Source organism: Hibiscus syriacus, unplaced genomic scaffold (assembly GCF_006381635.1).
Source record: "Hibiscus syriacus cultivar Baekdansim isolate YM2019G1 unplaced genomic scaffold, ASM638163v2 tig00110435_pilon, whole genome shotgun sequence".
In the NCBI taxonomy this organism is placed as follows: domain Eukaryota; kingdom Viridiplantae; phylum Streptophyta; class Magnoliopsida; order Malvales; family Malvaceae; genus Hibiscus; species Hibiscus syriacus.
The window spans coordinates 177,989-184,074 of NW_024062736.1; the positions used below are offsets into that span (position 1 = coordinate 177,989).

A 6,086-nucleotide genomic window follows, 5' to 3' on the forward strand; every position below is an offset into this window, starting at 1 on the left:
GGCTTTTATTTTTTAACATCTCACAAAAATGGACAAATTCGAGATCAAGTCCGTGAATCTTCCTACACTTTTAAAATGGTATGTCAACTTTACGATTTTACACTTTAATCCTCAATTTCTTTCAAAATACCCTTTACTTCAATATTTTATAATTCTTAAAACTTAGCCCAAAATTGGGATGTGACACGAATTCTCCTATGATTACTTAATAGACATGTCAGGTATCTATTTATAGATCAAATCATGAATGCTTAGCTTAAAAGCTAAGGTGCATAAATTATCAACCACTTGACAGCAACATTTGATCTGCCAATGTAAATGACCTTACGTTTTTTAACTTTTTTTTATTCATTAAAACTACAGGAAAAAGAATCAATTTTTTTATTTAACAGTTTTCTTATTTAGTATTTAACATAATCTCAATTAGTAATTATATCAAAATACAAATCGAAATAAAGTTCAGATTGGTTTCTACACATGGTCAGTGATTTTTCTTTTAATTTTCATCAAATTATAGAGAGTATCTATGATATTGTTATCATAATTTCTACGTTAGGATTGTGACTTTTAATTTTCTCGTAAAATTTTAAAAATGTAGGTTGAAACACAATTGTTTATATGTGAAAGGAATTGTTTTAAATTCAGGATAATTATTTTATATATCAGTGATGATGTTTGTTAATTTTATAAAAATTTTGAATAGTTTGTTAAATTTATAATTAGAATTAAGAAACCATACGATATTTTTTATTAATATTTTTAAAATAAATAAAGAAAATAAACAAAACTTTACTTATAAAATTTGAAATTGTACCGTTATGAAAAATCCGAGTATAATGAAACCGAAATCCCAACTAATTATTGGGTGGTTAACTCATTTTGGCATTTTCAAACTCCTTCTCGACCTATATAAAACCGACTCCGAGAATCAAAGACCCAACCCATTTTCCCATCTCAAGATAAAAAAGAAAGGCGTCTTAATACACGCTTCTCTCGTTTTGCTACGTTTTATCAGAGAGAAAATGAGAGAGTGCATTTCAGTTCACATCGGCCAAGCAGGTATTCAGGTCGGCAATGCCTGTTGGGAGCTCTATTGTCTTGAGCACGGCATTCAGGTAAATTTTTAACTTCCGAGATTTCTTCTTCGTTTTCTGCTGATTGTTCCAATGATCTTTGTGTAGATCTACGGCTACGACTTCTTTAGTAGTCAATGGCTCTTGCTATATTATAACAAATTCTTTAGTAGTCAATGGCTCTTGTTATATTGTAACAAATTCTTTAGTTGCTATATTTTCCTTTTATAATATTTGTAAAACTTGTATCGTGTTCTATATAGCCTGATGGTCAGATGCCGAGTGATACAACCATTGGTGGAGGTGATGATGCTTTCAACACCTTCTTTAGTGAAACTGGATCCGGAAAGCACGTTCCTCGTGCTGTTTTTGTAGATCTTGAACCCACTGTCATTGATGAGGTTAGGACTGGAACATACCGCCAACTCTTCCACCCTGAACAGCTCATTAGTGGCAAAGAGGATGCGGCTAACAACTTCGCTCGTGGCCATTATACCAGTAATAGTTCTTGCCATCTTCAGTTTTGTATTATACTTGGAATGCTGATTGCTTTAACTACCATCTGTTTTTCTCAGTTGGGAAAGAGATTGTGGATCTTTGCTTGGATCGCATCCGCAAGCTGGCTGATAACTGTACTGGTCTGCAAGGGTTCCTTGTTTTTAATGCTGTGGGGGAGGCACTGGTTCAGGACTTGGTTCCCTTCTCCTGGAACGCCTCTCAGTGGACTACGGCAAGAAGTCCAAGCTGGGGTTCACTGTGTATCCCTCACCACAGGTTTCAACCTCTGTTGTTGAGCCCTATAACAGTGTCCTCTCCACCCATTCCCTTTTGGAACACACTGATGTTGCTGTGTTACTTGATAATGAAGCCATCTATGACATTTGCAGGCGGTCTCTCGACATTGAGCGACCCACTTACACCAACCTTAACCGCCTGGTTTCTCAGGTATATTTCATTATCTCGTCTGTTAAGTGATCTACTTGTAGCACGGAACGCACAATAATTTGCTTACGGCTAATGATCCAGGTTATATCATCATTGACTGCCTCCTTGAGGTTTGATGGTGCCTTAAACGTGGATGTCACTGAATTTCAGACCAACCTTGTCCCATACCCCAGGATTCACTTCATGCTTTCTTCTTATGCTCCTGTCATCTCAGCTGAGAAGGCCTACCATGAGCAGCTATCCGTTGCAGAGATCACTAGCAGTGCATTTGAGCCCTCTTCGATGATGGCAAAATGTGATCCTCGCCATGGAAAGTACATGGCTTGCTGCTTGATGTACCGAGGTGACGTGGTGCCTAAGGATGTGAATGCTGCTGTGGCCACCATCAAAACCAAGCGCACCATCCAATTTGTTGATTGGTGTCCTACCGGGTTCAAATGTGGCATTAACTACCAGCCTCCAACTGTTGTTCCGGGTGGTGATCTTGCCAAGGTGCAGAGAGCAGTTTGCATGATCTCCAACTCAACTAGCGTTGCAGAGGTGTTCTCTCGTATCGACCACAAGTTCGACCTCATGTATGCAAAGAGAGCATTCGTGCACTGGTATGTCGGTGAGGGCATGGAGGAAGGTGAGTTCTCCGAAGCCCGTGAGGATTTAGCTGCCCTGGAGAAGGATTACGAGGAGGTTGGTGCTGAGTCTGCTGAAGGTGAAGATGGTGAGGAGGGAGATGAATACTAAGAGTTGAATGTGTGTGTTGCTGTTGTCGATTATGCTTTCAAAATCGTTGGGATTATACTTTCCCTATATATTTGCACATCTTATGCTCATACAGCTCATGGCAAATATATAATACTTGTATATTGCATGGAGAAATTATTTCATAGTTTCTTTCTACCAAGTCATTCATGATTTCTATTAAATAGAAGAATTCACATTATTTTTAAATTTTTATATCATTTATACATTAAGTTTATTTTTTTCTAATTAACCTCCTCTAACAAATAATAAAATAAAAAATTAGAATTTAATTATGTTACCGCTCACGAAAAAAAATCACCAAAAAAAACATTAAACCTAATGAAAATGTTAAACAAAATTAAGAGTGTAAATGAACAGAGTGTTTGGTGAACTGTTCGTGAATCGTTCATATAACATTCATTTGTTACGCTAAATAAACAAGTATAAACAAAAAAAAATTATATTCATTTAATAAACGAACGAACATGAACATATGTGTTTTCAGTTCGTTTATTGTTCACGAACAAGCTTGTTTATCAACTCACTTATTTATGTTTATTTACAAGTTGTTTCTCCTTTTCTTTTTATTTTTTACATTTTAAATATTTGTGAAAGTAGAGACTAAATTGATCTTAAGGATTTTAAGCACTAATTGTATAATTTTACCATTTTTCTATAGCTTGCAAATGAATGGATAAATCTAAAAATTGAACATATAAACAAGCGATAAACAAACACTAAACAAACAATAACCGAACATGTTCATGGACATTAAATGAACACATTCGTGGACATATAATATAGAAACAACACATTTGCGAACATTAAATGAACACATTCACGAACAATAAATAAGCGAACATAAACACATTCAAAAATAAATAAAAGAACATGAACACAATGTTAAAAATTTAAACGAACATGAGCCGAACATAAACACCTTTAAAAATAAACAAACATACATGAATAGAACCTTGTTTGTTCAAACTCGATTCATTTACACTCCTAAACAAAATACCCTTAAAAATAAATGAATAATAAACAAAAAAAACATTAAAATGGAGCCAAAAAGTCTTTAAAAATGTCTCTATTAAATGTAAACAAATTTGATATTTGGTGTAAACTAGGGGTGTTCAAACAATTAATTCAGTCATCGACTTAACTGAATTTTCATTAATATAATTAATTAAACTTTTTTCTTTAACCGTTAACTGAACCGAACTTTTTTGTAAATATTAACCGAGCCGAACAAAGTTCGGTTATTTCGGCCGGTTAGTCGAATTAACCGAAATTTTTTACAATTTTTTAATTAGATTAATTTGAATATAATAGAAGTATTTTTTTATTTGGGTTAAAATTTTAATTAGGTATTGATAATTTAATGAGTTTAGTGTGGTTAAAAATAATTGAGTTTTAATTCTTATTGAGTTTGAGTTTAAAATATGTATTTAATATATATAATATATTTCATATTTAATAATTTCGGTTAATTAACCGATTTCGAACCAAATTAACCGTTAACTAAATATTGAAAAAAAATGTTACATGTTTCCCAACATAACTATTTTGGTGGCTGACCGAATTAATTGAACTAATTCGGTTCGATCGGTTAATTCGGTTAAAACTGAAAAGTTAACACCTCTAGTGTGAACCAATACCTGCTAATGTATTTAGATTTAATGCTTGGGAACATCGTGTAATGCTTCCATCGTCAAGGCGATAAACACCGGCTTCACGACAAACTAATGGAAATTAATTGAAAACTCCATAATCACACACTTGCAAGAAGTAAATGCAATTCTTATCAAATTGATTTGGATTTTCCAGTGCAAGGCATCTCCCGGATCCCAAGAACATGACAGATTACCCATATCAGATAACCTAGTTATACACATTGTATCTTCAGTTGTGTGGATCTTGAAAACTTGGAATGTAGCAGCTTGTAAATACAATAATATGCATTCGACGTTATCTTCCTCTTCTTGTTCCCTGGTGTTCATCATGGTATCCCATACTTGAGTGACCATTAGTAGTTGACCATTCTATTCCACCAAATATGACCATCGCAGGCAGTCCTTGTGACACAATTCTCTCATTGGCATCTTCAGCATGAAATAAATAAAGGGGTGGAGGTGTGGAACAGATTAGCTTCAGGTTCATACGATGGCTTCCTATCGTTATGGAATGAGTTTGAAAATGAGCTTGATTATTGTTATTTGCCTCGTCTGAACTCAAAACTCCGGCGTATAATTCTCCATCAAAGAAGGTAATAGTAATACTCCCATAAGAATATCCTTCAACAAATAGTCCTTCAACGACGGTCCAACTCTTGTCCCATGGCCTACACAGTGCCACAATTCTATCGTTTGGATGGAATATTGGCGCAACTATGCATTGCGATGCATCAGAGGAAGATGGTTCAACTGAACCTGTTATGTTAACAGCAGGTTTCCATTCAAAGCTACAATCTTCAAAATTTGATATCGTCGATAATGGAGGAAGCGGAATTTGAGCTCTTAAGATCAGATAGAATAGGAAAATTTGCATATTACCAACAACTTGTGCCCATGACCAGGAAAAGCCAACCTTTGGAGCACCCAAAAAACCAGGAAGAGCCAACCTTTGGGAAATAAACGAGTAATTTCCCTATAACCAGATTAGAAAAAATACGAAATAAAAACGGAAAAATAATACCCGAAATTGATAACGGAGTTCAACCAATTATGCCTACGTCTTCGGACTGCTACAGATCTTTTACTAAAGGGAGAAAATTTACAAGTGTTTACAAAAACACTTGAGAGAGAGCTAGAATGATTTGGAGATTATATTTGAAGCTAAATGGTTATTGTATTTATAGTTAAAGTTTAAGGACTAATCTTGTAAATACCATAAAGTTCAAGGACTTAATTTTGTAATTATCCTTTCACAATTTCAACAATTTGGTGCTGTCCAAATTTGTTGAATTCTTTAGCCACCCATGTGGAAAAAATCAGTCGCTCATGCCTTTGACTTTTAACAATCTCTCACTTGAAGACTGATTTTAATTTGTCTTCACACCTTGATCAATGCATGAGCATTTATGCTCTTGTTACTGTAGCATGCCAACTGAAGTTGAACACAACTTCAGTTTGTCTGTAGTCACCGCCCTGTTGTTATTAGGCAGTTTCTCCGTGATTGTCTTGTTTCTCAACGTCTTTGCTCCCTTCGACTCTTGTCTACTAGTCATTGAAGGATTGTTCCCCACTTGAACATCCTCGGCAAGCCCTTGTTTTGACCCTTCTCTGAAGATGGTCTCTGAAGCCATGTTCTTTACTCGAACATGCTCGACAA

At 35.0% G+C, this 6,086-nt stretch overlaps 1 pseudogene; it reads left to right on the forward strand.

The window, feature by feature from the left end:
* Positions 1 to 962: 962 nt before the first annotated feature.
* LOC120125675 lies at positions 963 to 2,916 on the forward strand (annotated as a pseudogene).
* The last annotated feature ends 3,170 nt before the right edge of the window (positions 2,917 to 6,086 follow it).